This window comes from Ammospiza nelsoni, chromosome 2 (genome assembly GCF_027579445.1).
Source record: "Ammospiza nelsoni isolate bAmmNel1 chromosome 2, bAmmNel1.pri, whole genome shotgun sequence".
Lineage (NCBI taxonomy): Eukaryota > Metazoa > Chordata > Aves > Passeriformes > Passerellidae > Ammospiza > Ammospiza nelsoni.
Window position 1 is genome coordinate 113,256,479 of NC_080634.1, and position 15,127 is coordinate 113,271,605.

The 15,127-nt window shown below is 42.9% G+C and overlaps 1 long non-coding RNA gene across 1 annotated transcript; it reads right to left on the reverse strand.

Moving 5' to 3' along the window:
* Positions 1–8,240: 8,240 nt before the first annotated feature.
* On the reverse strand, positions 8,241–9,330 carry LOC132086737 (uncharacterized). The gene is made up of 2 exons (XR_009420435.1): positions 9,162–9,330; positions 8,241–8,364 (listed from the first exon to the last, which is right to left on the reverse strand). It is a non-coding gene; the product is annotated as an uncharacterized LOC132086737 (long non-coding RNA).
* Between the last annotated feature and the right edge of the window lie 5,797 nt (positions 9,331–15,127).

Consider the following 15,127-nt stretch of genomic DNA (forward strand, 5'->3'; position numbering starts at 1 on the left):
CACAGTCATAAGTGCCTCAGCACTAAGGTAAGATTTTAATGAACCAAGTGTATTTGCATACCTTCATACTTGAAGAATGTGCATAGACAACACCAGAAATAGCTGGCCTTTTAATATTTGTTAGTGATTTCAAATGCCTTGAGTTCATTACAAAAGTCAGCATTTCACCTGGGATTGACTGACCAATGGAAACAGCAGACATAAGCAAAGTAAACACACTATGATTAATTAGCAAATATATGTGGTATTTTGTATTTCTGAAAAAAAAATCCTGACATTTTCATATGAGGCTCTGGGATTGCACATTATATAACCATGAGGTCTGCTTAATGAAGGAAGGTATTCTGATCTGAGATACTTTGGTGTGCCTGCATCTTTTAAACTGAAATAGCCACATGCCCATGAACACTGGCTGCATTATCATTCCCTTGAGAAGCAGGTGCAGCTTTCCCCCAGAACCAGAGGAATAGCACAGCTCCTGGAGATCACTGTGCATAAAACCCTCTTCCAGGTTCAGCACCTCTGCAAACTGGGCTGGCCAGTAGTGCCTGTATTTCCTCATGCTGATGAAAAGGTCAGAAATAAATTGACCTTTAAACCCATGCAGACTTCATATGAGCCCTGTGTTGGTGGAGGGCCATGCCTTAAACCACAACAGACTCTTTCCAGGGAACACTGTTCTGCCTAAAAGTTTGGCTTTTCTCTCCCAAGTTATTGTCTGGAATTTTCCACAGCTGGTTTCCCTTTGTACAATCCTTTCTAAACTGCAACCATGCCTTCTAAAGTGGATTGTGAAATTTTGTTGTCCTGTTTGTCATCTAGTGGTGACATGGCAGTGTTGCTGAGCCTACATCCACTGTGGTTTGCTGCTCCTGAGGAGGAGGTGGCAGATGTACAGGACTTTGGCAGTGACCAGCACACGGAGTGATGGAGGTAAAGCTGATTTATGAGAGATTTTATGGTGGCAGGAACACAAGTACTGGCACCTCTAAAGGTTCTGTAGAGGAGTGCAGGTAGTGACATTAAATTGATCCAGATGTGGAATATTGTCATGACAGCTGTTCAGTGTTGATTGATTTCTTCATTAGGAGTAGCTGTAATTTGTCTTCCCTCCCCTCTGTAAAGTACTGATGAAAACAGCCCATGCCAGGTGTCCTGGGCTCCAGATGAGAATTGACCAACAACTGCAGAAACAGGCAAGGCACCTGTGAATAGGACATGCTCTAATAATGCCAGGCACAGGGAGATGGAAATTTAAAGTCCCTTCCAACCCAAATCATTCTATGATTCTACAGACCCAGGATAATCTTGCAGGCAAGCAGTAAATTTTATGTGGCCAAGGCACTCACTTTTGGATTTGAGGCCTTTCTTAAACTTGGGGACATTGGAACCTGTTTCTGAGCTTTATATTTTAGGATGGCATTATGCATTCATGATAATTCTTCCCCAAATGACCAAGGATAGATAATCATATAATCATTTAGGTTGAAAAAGACCTCTTATGATCATCAAGTCCAGCTGTTTATGTGCTGTAATGGACAGGAACTGTACAATTTCTAAAAAACAGTTTCTAACATCCATAGCTTGCCTTCATCTTCCACCAACTGTAAAGTGCATTCTGAACAAGGACCTGATAATTGTGTTGCTTGTTGGCCACCAAATAATCTCATTCTGAATCCTAATGGCTCCAGCCCTGGCCAGGGCAAATCTCCACTCCTGCCCCTGGCACAGGGAGCACTGCCCACAGGCCAGGGATGGTGATCCCCAGGAGAGGGGCCTGAGCTCTGGGGCAAAGTCACCACCACTCCTGTCTTCAAAAAGGGCACCCAGGAAACCACAAGCCCTTCAGCTTCACCTTCATGCCCAGGAAGGTGATGGAACAACTCATCCTGGATGTCATCTCTGAGTCTGAGGAGTCATCACAGGCCAGTAAAAGGTGAGGGTGCAATACCAGAAGTCAGAACCCTCCTGAAGTGGGATATCAGAGCTACAGTGCTTTAGCAGGGACATACACCCAGGGAAACACTTTTCCTTGGCTCTTTGCCTTCAGCAGAGACCCCAGTCACCCCCACAGGGCTGCCCTGGGGGTGTAGCTCCCTGTGCCTGCTCTCTATGGAACCAGAATTTGACTCTTTTTTCTCTTTTTTTTTCCTAATTAATTTATTTATTTCTTTGTAGTTCCCTATGCTCACCACTACCTTCTCCCCTAAAATATTTTCTCTTGGACTGTTTTGTGAGGTTTCAAAACACCTTTTCCCCTGCTTTTTGAGCATCCACTCTCCTATATAACTTCACAGCTATAAAGCCTAAGCCTCCTATGGGCTGTACTTCAGACCAGTGGCACAGCTGTTTAGAATCATCACTCCTGGAAAGAAAAACTGGGGGAAAAGGGAGTAAAAGCACAAGTAGAGAGGCATCTTCAACATTATATATCAGTTTCTCTGGGTCTGGATTGAAGGCACTTGAGATGGTAGTTCATGTTCAGACTCAGGTGTTTATTATTTCTTATCAGTAAAAAAGTCTCACAACCATGAGTTCAGCAGCTTTTCATTAGCAAGGCAGAAAATGGTTAACTTCTTACAAGGTCTTTTAAGACTAAACTATCCAATTAAGAAAGGACACTTAGATTATTTTCCCTTTTAAGCCAATAACTGATCACTCAAAGCCCACAATGGGGACTTTTCTGTCCAATTATAAATCACCCAAACCCATGGAGAAAAAGCAAGAAGAAGGTAAAGAAGAACAACCTGCCTCCACCCTAAAACCTTCATTTTGCTTCATATTTATTTCTATATTCTAAAACCCCAAACTCAAAGTTTTCCACCCTGTGATGTTACACACTTCTAACCAACTACACGCCTGTAATCCCAGTGCTATCAATCAATCTTGGAAGCCTTCTCACAGCCTCAGGTCAAATGCAGTGCTCTCTTGTGGGTCTGTGCTTTTAAGCACAGAAAGTTTAAAATTCTCAGCATCCAGAATTCCAACAACTATGAGTTCAGTCTATCTCAGAGAGTTCATGCTCAAAGCTGCAAACCAGAGCTAGATTTTCTCTGGCCAAACAACAGTCAGAAAAAATAGGGCACCTGGGCCTACACTTTAGTGTGCCAAGTGTTGCCCTGCTGTGTGAAACAAATTCACAGTTTATTTACTTTTTCTAAATACTGTAGCTCTCCTGTCTTTTTACCTCAGTTTCAAGAATCACTTGCAAGTGATTCTCCTTTTCTGCTTCCTAATCAGTGCTGTTGCTGTAATTTTTCTTCAGCAGCTCCTCCACCAAGGACACAATCTTTGAGCTCCTCTGCTTAGTTTAGTGGCAAAATTGTTTTAACCCTTAATTTTTTTTAACCCTTTCTTTGGATGTCATGCATCATGAGCTTTCCCAAAAGAAAGAGATTGTGATAAAATGGTCATGAGGCACTGTTACACACCAGGGCATGGAAAGAAACCTGAGGAGATCATTTAATTAACTGCACCACCTGGAGGCAGGATTGGCTATACCTAAACATTTGTCTAAGCTTCTTAAAGGCACCTAAGGGTGTGTCTTAACAGCCACCTACTGTATTTCCATGTTTTCTGTGCAAGAATGTTTCTTTCATTATGGATACTGTGAGTTTCATCCCTGCAGCTGCTTATGTTAACATTTTCAACAGATTTTTCCCTTATCCTTCTCTTCTCCAGGCTGTACAGCCCAATTCCTTGAATTCTTTCTTGCAGGCAATTTTTTCCTGCCTTCTGATTATTTGAATTTCTCTCCTCTTTACTTTCCCCAGTTAGTGAACATCTTTTTTGAGCTTGAAATTGATCCCACTAATCTGGTTGAGGCATCACTAACACTGAATAAAGTGGAAGAGTTGCTTCAGGTACCTCACAGTGCTGCCTAGCATTGCATTTAGCTTTCACATAACAACATAATGTTGACTTATGCTCTGCTGTGACCCACCATAATCCCCATATCTCCTCCTGGAGAAGGTTTGTATTTGTACTGCTGATTATTCTTTCCTGTCTCGCTGCATCTTTCAGGTCTCCCTTCTGTTTGCTTTAGGCAGTGCCTTGCATTTGTCAGGATTGCTTTGAATACTAATTTGTACTTGCAGGCCCTCCTGCTTAATGCCACATGCAAATACCACAGGCATCCTCTCTATTCCATCATCTCAGTCAGCAGTGGAAATGTGAAGGGCCTCAAAAGTCTCACACTGTGAGGAGCTACTCCTGGTAGGTGCTGTAGGTGTTATCTCTCAGAACAATCCATCTAGACCATGTTTCCTCATATTTGTGAGGATATCAGCAGAGAGACTACATTAACAGCATCTCTGTGATTCCTATTGATCTCCACAGCTGCTGTATGGCTGTGCATGGATCTCAGTTCTTTGAGTAAAAATTCTCCTTCTTTTTTTTTTCTGTGTTGTATATTGATCTGCATCTGTGGCTTTCTGCTATAAGAATGATAGTAAGATAATAGATTAGAGTGATGGAATTATTCCTCCTTTTTTTTTTCCTTTTTTTTTTTTTAAGAAAGAAATAGATTGATTCAGCTTGAAGATAAAAACTGGAGAGGATATGTCTACCTCTGCAATAGGTGTCTAATTTCCTGTTATAGACCCAAGCATCTGGTCAGAACAACCAGTCTAAAAGGCTACTCAGCTCACCCAGAGATACACACTGAATGTCTGCTCAGGTGAGTTGACTTTAGGCTCAGTTGTCTCACCTGGATCCTCTCCACCTGCAGTAGGAGGTCAAACACAGGCCTGATTCTGGGCCCCTTAATTCAAGAGCCACATCCTGCCTGCTAAATTCTGTGTAACACACAGGATAACGTGCTAACAGGATGTTCTAGTCAAGTTTTGCTGAACATTTTTAAAGTGTAGAAGAAAGCCAGAGAAAGGATAATATTTACAGTGCAAGCTGGAGTAATGCTGCAGCACTGGAATTTGTTATTGCTGATCTCAATAGATGTTTACAGTGGTGGGTAGTGATCTGTAATGTGAAAAGGGTAGTGAATCATCCTGACTGAGCTAAGAGATAATCTCAAATTACTAATGTTTCTTACAGGTATATTAATTAGGCATTATCCTGTAAAAAAACCAAGGGGCTGGGGAGAAAAGTAAAGTAGTGACAGAATGAGAAGCATTCTGTTAAAATTTGTTTCCCTTGTAACTGGATTCCTTTCAAAACATCTTCTCTTGAGTACATGAGAAGGAGATCAGGATGCTGATTGCGGGAGATCACAAAATAGTGAAGAATTTTTGGCACAGATGTAATTTCAGCTGACCAAGTCTTTATGGAAAATGTTACTAAACAATTTGCTTTTTCACAGATCTTCAGAACCTTTAGGTTGTTGGGGGGTACAAGATGGGACTTGTACTTCTTGCACAAGCAGAGAAAAATATGAGAAAGTTATGAGAATCCAACTGAAAGAAGCAGGCACTAAAAAGCAATAAAGCAAAGTAGCATCTCCTGATCACTCTGTGATATCCATGCAAGATCCTCACTGCCCCACAGCTGCCAGCAGGATCCCTCAGTGTAAAGTTGCTTCTGTATAAGTTTGCTGTCCCAAACATCTGCGTACCCCAGGAAACCCTTGGGTGTATGTCCTGGATTGCCAAGCAAATTTTGTTCTCTTTGCCATCTGGATGGCAGCTGTCTTCTGTTCGGTGGGTAGTTTTCCTTATCTCTTCAACACCCACTCCTCCCTTGGGGTGAACATCTGCTGATAACAGACTATTGAATGTCCCTGCATGGCTCATAAGAACTAGAGCATCCCACTGGGACATGTGAGCCCAGAGGGAGGAGCCAAGCATTCCTACCTGGATATAATCTGGAGATTCTGGAACACCAGCACAGCTCCTCCACTGGATTTCCCAGAGGAACAGCAGCTGCCTCCTCCACTGGCTCTTCAGAGGAAGAATACATCCTTCTACAGGATCCCTGCTCCAGCAGAACCACCCCTGACACTGCAGGAGGGCTGCAGACACAATTCCAATGGGACTGCCACCAACACCCTGACCCACAGCATGTCAGGTTGGGTTCTGACCCTGTCAGTGTAGTTTTAGTGTACTGCATTGTTTATTTTATCCTTTTATTTTCTTCCTTAATAAAGAACTGTTATTCCTGCTCCCATATTTTTGCCTGAGAGCCCCTTAATTTCAAAATCTATAACAAGTCTGAGGGAAGGGGTCCATTTCAGGGGAGGCTCCTGCCTCCCTTAGCAGACACCTGTTTTTCCAAACCAAGACAGTGTAAAAACATGGTAGGAAAAAATTGAGACTGTGTAATGATTTTCTGTGAGTAGGGTGTGATGTTGCTGGCAGCTTCATGTGTAAGAAAAGTGGAATGCAATGATTTGACCTTTTCATATTTTGCAGATTTAAGGACCATTCCTGTCCCCTACTGCAGTCTGGAGCTTTCCCCTGATGCTACCAAGGACACTCTCATTCTTCATCCTCCTAAGCTGACACAGGCCCTGCCTGTGGTGCCCCGTAGCACTTTTACAGTGTGCTACCAGTTTTACTTTTTACAGGTAAATGGGCCTTTACAAGCCTGGCTTTGTTAGACAAAATGTGACTAATTGCAGTCCCCGGTTCATTTGGGGTTTGCTGCTAGCACAGATCTTCCTTCCGCTTACTCCTGCTACTGCTCTCCAGCATGCCAGATCTCACAGAAAGGATGGGGGAATTAGGAACGACACACTTTGCAGCTGATTCCCTATGCTGAGCACAAATCCTGCCCTCCCTGTCCCACAGCCCAGGGCAGCCTTCTCCAGCCATCCAGTGGAATGTGCTGGATGCATCCCCTGTCCTGTGCTCCCATGTTCACAACACCTCCAATCTCATTTTTTAGCTTCTGAAGATACTGGCTATTAACCCGAGCTGTGAAAATCAGGAGATTATTTCTGCTTTCTCTCCTTGCAGGGCTGGCCCAGCCCAGCTGTATCCAGCAGGAAAAGCAGTGGTCAGTGAGCTCCACCTAAAGGCTTATCCTCAGCTCTCTCCCAGAAAGGAAGGAGGGATCATCATGCCTGATGCTGTGCTCCACCTCCAGGGGAAAGCGTGGGTTACTTAGCAAAATCTAGGAGCAGTCAGTAATGCCTCTTGCCTGCATTGCAGCCAGGTGTGCTGCTGACCTAGCCTCATTTTGTATTTATCGCCTCTTATTTTATTGCTTTCAAGGTCATTCATGCAGTTATTTTGTCTGACAGCCATGGCACTATCGAGGCTTAAATGCTCAAAAATACATTTATGAATATGTAAAAGTAGGGTAGTGTGTGTCTCTGTATGTTTCTCTTTTATAACTCATTGAAAGACTGTAATATAAATAATTTCAAAAAAAGCTATGGTTATCCAAGTCAAGGCTAGAAACTACAGCTTTTTGCATCCCAGAACAAACACTGTCTCATCTTGCCTGTGTGTGCACATACACATCATATTCCTGTATTTATCACTACAGTTTAAGGGGAAAATATCACAATGTTGTGTTCTGAAATTCATGGTGCCTGCAGATGTAAAATCACAATTAACACATATATTTCCCCCTTGAGGCTGTTCCAAGCAGGAGAATACAGATGAAGAATGTTGAACTGTCTTCTCCTCATTGTTCATGGCCCTCCTTAAAGAATCAAATATAAACAAAGAAACAGCACGGAAGAAATCAGGGAGCATGGGGATGGCTTCTCCCAGTGCAGGGTCTCTATTGTGCATCAAAGGGAATGAAATATGTGAGGCAGGAGCAACTCTAGTCCCTGGAGTAGTAATATTTGAACATATGTACCTCATATAAGATTAGAATTGGTGTAAAGTTTGCACAGTGTTGCTGCAGCAGGTCACACTTCCAGTTACTGGGAGCATTTGGGCAGTGTGGAGATGGGTCTGACATCAGCAGGGGGATTGTCCCCACGTGTTAAGAGGCGCAGGGCAGGTGAGGAGGAGCAAGGTAGGCAAGAGGGGCGAAAAAAATGAATATATCTGTGTTTTCCTCAGTTATGAGCAGCTGACTTGTGAGTATCTGATGCTGAGGGCTGCCAATACCCTGAGCAGGTGCTTGGCAGAAATGGATCCTTCCCTCCTTGCCTCCCTCTCAGCCTCAGGCAGGAGGCTTTACTGGCCAGGCTTTGCTCTCACTGACATTGCTGATTGCTCCTCTTCTCTGTGAATAAAGGCAGAGTTAAGTCAATATTGAGCACCCTTGAAAAATCCCACTCAGACTTCATTTAGTGTTTATTCAATTGAGTATTAATGGTGGGATTTCTTTGGCTAAAGAAAATTCTTTATTGTCTTTTCATTGAGCTCTACAATATGGTGTCTTAGTTCCCCCAAGCATCTTCTGCTGTGTTTCATCTTCTGATGTATTTTTCTCCGCAGTTATAATCTGTTGAAGAGAACTACTTTTTTAATATTATTCAGATTTGAGAAATGGCAAAATTTCTAAACACCATAAAACAATTTTGTTGAAGTTTCAATAATCTCTTTGTCAGTGCTCTAAAGGAGAACAAAACAAGAGCTGGGAAAATCTGCATTTAAAAATAACTAAACCCATAAAAAGCACAGATGGGAAGAGTAAACACAGACATGCAGTTTCGCATGGGGTCACCCTGATCCCTTTTCTACAAAACATTATGTGTGGAGCATTTGTTTGGCTCCACTGAGTGACCCCTGATGTTGCCACAGAGAGCTGAGGGACTCAGGAGGATTTGGGCACCAAGTGATGTTTCACTTCAGGAGAATGATGAATGATGAGTGATTCAGGCCACCTGCTTCCTAAATTTTGTCCATCTTGCAAATAGTGGTGAAACACAACTGCTTTCTAAGAGCAGTGGAAAGGGTCTAGTAGAGGACTTTGCTCTTCTCCAGGCTTTCAGAAAGGGTAGAGGGCTGTGAGGCTGAAGAGAGATGTCTGTGAAATAGAGCCTTGTTCTGTATATGTACATATACACAGAAATATGACACAAAGATCAAGAGTTATTACTTCTAATCGAACCAAACTGCATCTTGGCAAAAAAAAAAAAAAAAAGCTATGGGGCTGATTGCTCTTGTGTTTGAGTTCTGCAAAAGCATTTTTAAGTAATTTTCAAAGAATAAAGCAGACAGTGAGCAGGTAATTTCAACACTACAGTACTTTTAGTGTAAGTTCTTCAAATCTAATTTCTAATTCACTCAGACACCTACCTGGAATACTTTCAGCCTCACAGTTTTAGATAAAAGTCTCTCCGACCAGCAGAAGTTGTCTCTGCCTTTCCTACAGGGTATACCTGGGAATGTGCATCTGCAGAAAACCCAGCAAACTCAAGTGCAAAGAGCAGCTCAACATTTCTGCCAAGCTGGGAGCCTGCTCAGCTCACCCAGACTGCATTACTGACAACTGCTCTGGTGATTTTACCCCCTCACTAATGCACAGCTCCTGTGGGAAAACATGATCACCCAAGCCAGGGGAGATTCATCACAGTCCACTAAATGAGGGATTTGATCCCCACCTGTTACAGAGTTGGTGACTGAAGATTTCAGTCAGAGAATTCAGCTCCAAAAATTATTTTGGAGGCAGAACTAGATCCAGCAAGTCAGAAGCTCTAGTGCTTAGGGTAGGGAGCTGGGGTAATTAATCCTGGCACACAACTTACTGCAGCTCCCCAGATTAATCGTTTTTATACAGTGATTGACTACAGTACCAAATATTGGTGCAAACCTCCATTATTTTTTACGTCTGAAAAGCCTCAAAAGAATGGAAAATTATTAAGTCTTGAGATCCATGTAGAGCTTGGAATACCAATTGTGCATCTGAATGGAAACAGCTGTAACTCAGGACTTGCTGTTTAATTCTTTCAAGAATAAAAGATCACATTAATATATGTAGATTAGGTGGGAATATGATTAACTCTTTTAATATTTCATGGAATGCACTGCTGGTTAACATCTAAAGGAAGTATTAATTCTGACTCAGACAAATTATAGATGTCCTTTTGCATTTTCATACATATTTTTGATTCCTTGACCTTTTCTGAATGGTCTATTAGAAAAAGGGAAGAAAAGGCAGAACAAAACAGTGTGATATATCATTCTTGGTGCAAGCCAGACAAGATTACTTATTATCCTTAATGAACTCTAAATTTTCCTATCTTGATACACAGAGCATCTTTTTTGTATAGAACCACCATTTTTTCGTGTAGGAGCCATTTTCAGTGCATTAGACTGCTTGCTAATATAGTTTGTAGTTTACTGGTGATTGGCCTCTGTCTTTTAAACAATAATAGAAATTGTGACTCTTTCCTTGCAAAACAAAATGAATAGACTCACAATTTGGATTTCCAACAATCTTATTTTACACAAGCTTGCAACACAGAAAACTTAACTGGGTTGCTAATTTCCATTAGCCTGCTGGACTTTTGCAAGAGTATCAGTCTTACTGTCTGTTAGCCATAATGTAATCTATTTTTGAAGGCTGTCAGCTCGTCTTTCAAATAATTACAGTCAAAGAAAGCAAGACACACACTCCCTCTCCCTCCTTGCACCAGCTTTTTTTAATTGCATTCGGATTTTTAAAGAATATTTATGGCCCAAGTCAGAAGAAAAATGCTCTGCTAAGCAGAACTGTGTTTTGTAGAGGGTTTAATCCTGCTTCAGGCAATTTCTTCCTGAAGCCACTGTCACTAAACAAGTAGAACTAGACACTGTAAAAAACACTCACCCACAGGAAGGAGATCAGGGGCTTCTCTTTTTCTCACATCAGGGACTAAGAACTGAGTTCAGACACAGAGCAGCGGAGTATTGAGCGCTCCTATGGGACAGTGACCTCTTTTATTTCCCTCCTCTTTCCCAGAAACATTCTGCCTACAAGTCAGGCAGTCCTGCCTGAGCTTCAGGGCTTTGTGGTAGGTCTGGAAGGGTTTGGTGAACAGCTTTAAGAAATGAAAGCCCACCACAGACTGTAGTGTGCCATGGATGTCAGTGAGCTTTACCTCTCCTTTTCTGCATGAGCCCTGTGGCAGTAACTTACAAAAGCTCTGATAAAGGCCACTGGGACACAGCCAGGCTCAGGAATTCTTGGCCAAAGTTCTTTAAGTTCAGCAGACAAGGTGAGATGTTGTCAGGGGGGATAGCTCCAAGAAAGGTGTGAGTTATTCCATTTAATGATTCTTCCAAAGGTTGAACAAATACAGTGGCTTTGAAACTGGGAGAAAAATAATTAAAATTTGCTACATCATGGGCTGTTTTATTCTGGCAAATCACAGATTATTTCTGATAGGCACAAACTGGAGGCATTGGAAGGCTTTTCTTGCAAGCAAAGGACACCGCTGAAGCTCTGGTGTTTGCCTCTGGTCTCCGTCTGTGGAAAAATGACTGGGGATAAAAAGATAGTAGTACAGACATTATAAGGGAAAATACAGCTCCTTCTCCCTGGACAGAACATGGTCAGCACCCCCAAATTCCCACACAATCTGGGGGGGCTAAACAGGGAGTGGAGTGGAGTGGAGTGGAGTGGAGTGGAGTGGAGTGGAGTGGAGTGGAGTGGAGTGGAGTGGAGTGGAGTGGAGTGGAGTGGAGTGGAGTGGAGTGGAGCAGAGTGGAGTACAGATGTTACAGCTGGGCTCTGTTGAAACCCTTGCATAGGAAGAAACTTGGTGTTATTTTCTGATAAACCACACAGCATCTGAAAACTGAGGGAGACAAAGTTGTCCTGCTGTTGAATCAGCAGCTGTGGTGAAACTCCTCTCCTTGGGTAAGAACTCTATGTGTGTTGAATGATCTCCAAGTGGCTTTTACTGACACTGGCGCTTGTTAGGATTTTGCCTTGAATTAATGTATTGTTTGAACAGTCTTTGCAGTCAGACAAAATCACCTGCAATCCTTTAACCTTAACGTGTCACTGTTTTATTAATAAAATAGTATTCCATGAACTGTTAATGTGGGTCCTTCAAGGGGTGCTGATAGTGGGTGAGTGTGTGAAAGGAGGTTTTGTGTTTTGTGTGTGACCCTGAACAAGTCAGCCAAACCATCCTCTGGCACAGCAGGACTGTTTCAGAAGAGTTTCCATAACAGGACACTGACAGACTGGTTGGCCCAAGGGCCTTGGCTTTCCTGGGGTACTGACAGAGTAATCAAACACTAAGGGTATGAGGAAATCTCCCCTTTTCACAGACACCATGACTGCAGCCAATCCAGCTGAAGAATACCCCCAGCACTGCTAGGACAGCTGACTTTCACAAATAAGCCAAGCTCATTTCAGAAAATTCATTAAAAGAGGGGAGGACATAAGGAGGTGACAGTCAGAAATCTGTATCACCTCATCCTGAGCAAGCCACAAGGTGATCACAGCCCAACCAGCCTTTCTACGGTGCCTGAAGGGTGAGGTGCAGTGAAGGGGGAAAAAGGACAAAGCCTTCTCATTCAAACCCCAGCAAGAGGATTCTCCAGCAAAGAACAAGGCCCACATTATGTGAAAAGCATTGTCCTCCCTGTTGTTCAATTTAAGAAGCACCTACACAGTAGTCTGACTTGAAATACAGAGCTTTAGTATCCAGAGTGGTGTCTGACCAATAAATGAGGAAGCCAGCTCATCTCCAAGCACCATTTGGACTCTTTCTTACCATGAGCTAGATGTTGTGGTTTTTACCTGAAGACTCATTTTTATTTGCTTCAATACACCATCTGAATTTAACATAGGTGGCACTTGTGTGCTTCATTCAGAACTGGGTTTCCTAAAATACTGACCAAAAAAGTATCAAAATAGGGATTTATAACTGACTTTGGGAAATTTGGTTATGAAGAATAGCTTCACCTTTTCTTAAATGTTAGTATGAAGATTGTCTGACAAAGCCAAAAGAATTTGGAAATCTGATTCATTTGTTTAATATCAAGTTGTAGAACAACTGTTTTGTTTTGCCATTTATAAGTTCTGCTGTACTCATCCCACGCATTTATTGAACTCAACAGTTTAATTAGATCATGTTGAATTCACTTTGACATTTATGCCTGGCAACAGCCTTTAAGGTCACAAGGTGATGATTTCATCAGAGGAACTGAGCAAAAGTGGAAGGAAGGGGTTGGAGGGAGAGGGGGGAGAAGGTTTTGCTGAAACACAAATTTCTTTTTTGAGGCTGATTTGAGCAGTAACAGTTCTGGGTCTGTGTTAGTGAGGGGGGTTTGGGTATAAATACCAGCCAAGCTCTCCTCTCACCATAGATATTCTCTTCTTTGCTAAATTGGCTCAGGCATGGTCTCTGCTGAACCCTGCTGTCTCTTCTTACCTGAGCACCTCCACCAGTGCCTTGCTGTTCTGCCAGGTCCCATCCAACCCTTTTAGGCACTTGCAGCACCCAGATTTTGTGTCACAGCTCCCTATTTTGCACTGGCAAAGGAGAGCAGAGGCAGCATGGCCTGGGGGGTGGTGATGCTGGATATAGCAATTATCCCTCAAACATTCCCCTTCCTTAGATAGCTGCATAGTGCTGCTGGTGGGCAGCAGTGTCTGTGAGCACACTTAGAGGTCATGCATATTTTGCAGTGTAGTTATTTGGCTGTCAAAGGTATTGCTGACGTTTTGAATGAGGACTGGAATTTGCTATATATAATTAACAGTAGGGGGTGGTGTTTTTTTGGATAATGAGATCTTTAGATGCTGGAGGTTGAAAGAGAGTGGAAAAGGGATGCACATATGATCTTTTATATAAAGTAGTCTGGTGATAATGCCCAGCTCACGCTGCCTGGACTGGCCCTTTGATGTTCAGAGCATGTATCAGATGTGAAAGGAATGACTGACAGTCCTGGGACAACACATGGTGTCTAATGAGCTCACTGGGGCTCATCACTCCCAGTTCTGACATTTCAATCTGAGCCCCTCAGCTTCTGGGGGTGGCATTCACCCTTTGGTTTGCCCACAGCTCTGTGTCTTTGAAAACTGACCATCTCCAAAAGACTGAATTCTTCCCATGTACCCCAAACCTCTCTGAGTGGTGTCTGTGCTCTCACCATGTCTTTCCACTGCTGACTGCCATCATACTCCAGGGTTTGGCTTGCAAGGCCAGTGGCTGTCACCCCTGCATCCACATCCCACACACATTCACCAGGAGGAGGCAGAGGAGTTAGGCTTTGCCTGAGCAGCCACAGAAACTCCTGTTACTGAGCTCCCTGGGGACTCCCTGTCACACACAGCAGTGTGCATCCTCGAGCTGCTGCACGTGGCACCTGCTGCAAACAAACTGGGTGGAGCTGAGTGTAGCCATGATATTTTCTGAAAAATCCTTTCCTTAGGATTTTTCCTCCTGAGAAGATGAGAGGCCTCAGGAACAAAATGTAAACAATGATTATCTGCTGCTGTGGAATGCAACAGGTGGATCTGTGATTGACCTCATGTGGTTGTTTCTAATTAATGGCCAATCACAGTGAGCTGGCTCAGACTCTCTGTCTGAGACACAAGCCTTTGTTATCATTCCTTCTTTTTCTATTCTTAGCTGGACTTCTGATAAAATCCTTTCTTCTATTCTTTTAGTATAGTTTTAATACAATATATATCATAAAATAATAAATCAAGCATTCTGAAACATGGAGTCAGATCCTCATCTCTTCCCTCATCCTCAGACCCCTGTGAACATGGTCACAGTTGAGCAGATGAGCTGAACTCTGCTCTTGGAAAGGATTTCCCCTCCTTCCACGGGACCCTGCCAGACACTGCTGTGCCAATGGGAGCCAATCCAGCCTATCCCAGAAAATAACTGTAGGGCTGTGTTCATGGTGCTCCTGATCCTGAGTCCTTACACAGCAAAGATGCTCTCAACACCCTCATGACTTCTGCCAAACCAATGGCTCAGCCACGTTTCTGTGAACAGCACAGACTTGCTGCTGGCTGACTGCATATGCTGCCATTTAAGAACATTAGAATTTTAATATGAGATAAGGACAGTTATGCTGTTCCCTTGAAGTCACAATAGACTATGACTGAACTTTCCTAAAACCTCAGATTGATGGAGGAGGGACAGAGTTTCTCAGCAAGTGCCAAATACCATTCCCAAACTTTGGATCCCCTGTTGTTTTAAGATTTAGAATTTGGGGATTACCTGTCTTTGAAAGACAAAATGGTATTTGTTCAATGGCCTAAGAATTATACATGAAAATAAGTCCTAGGTTTAATCATCGTTTTGATA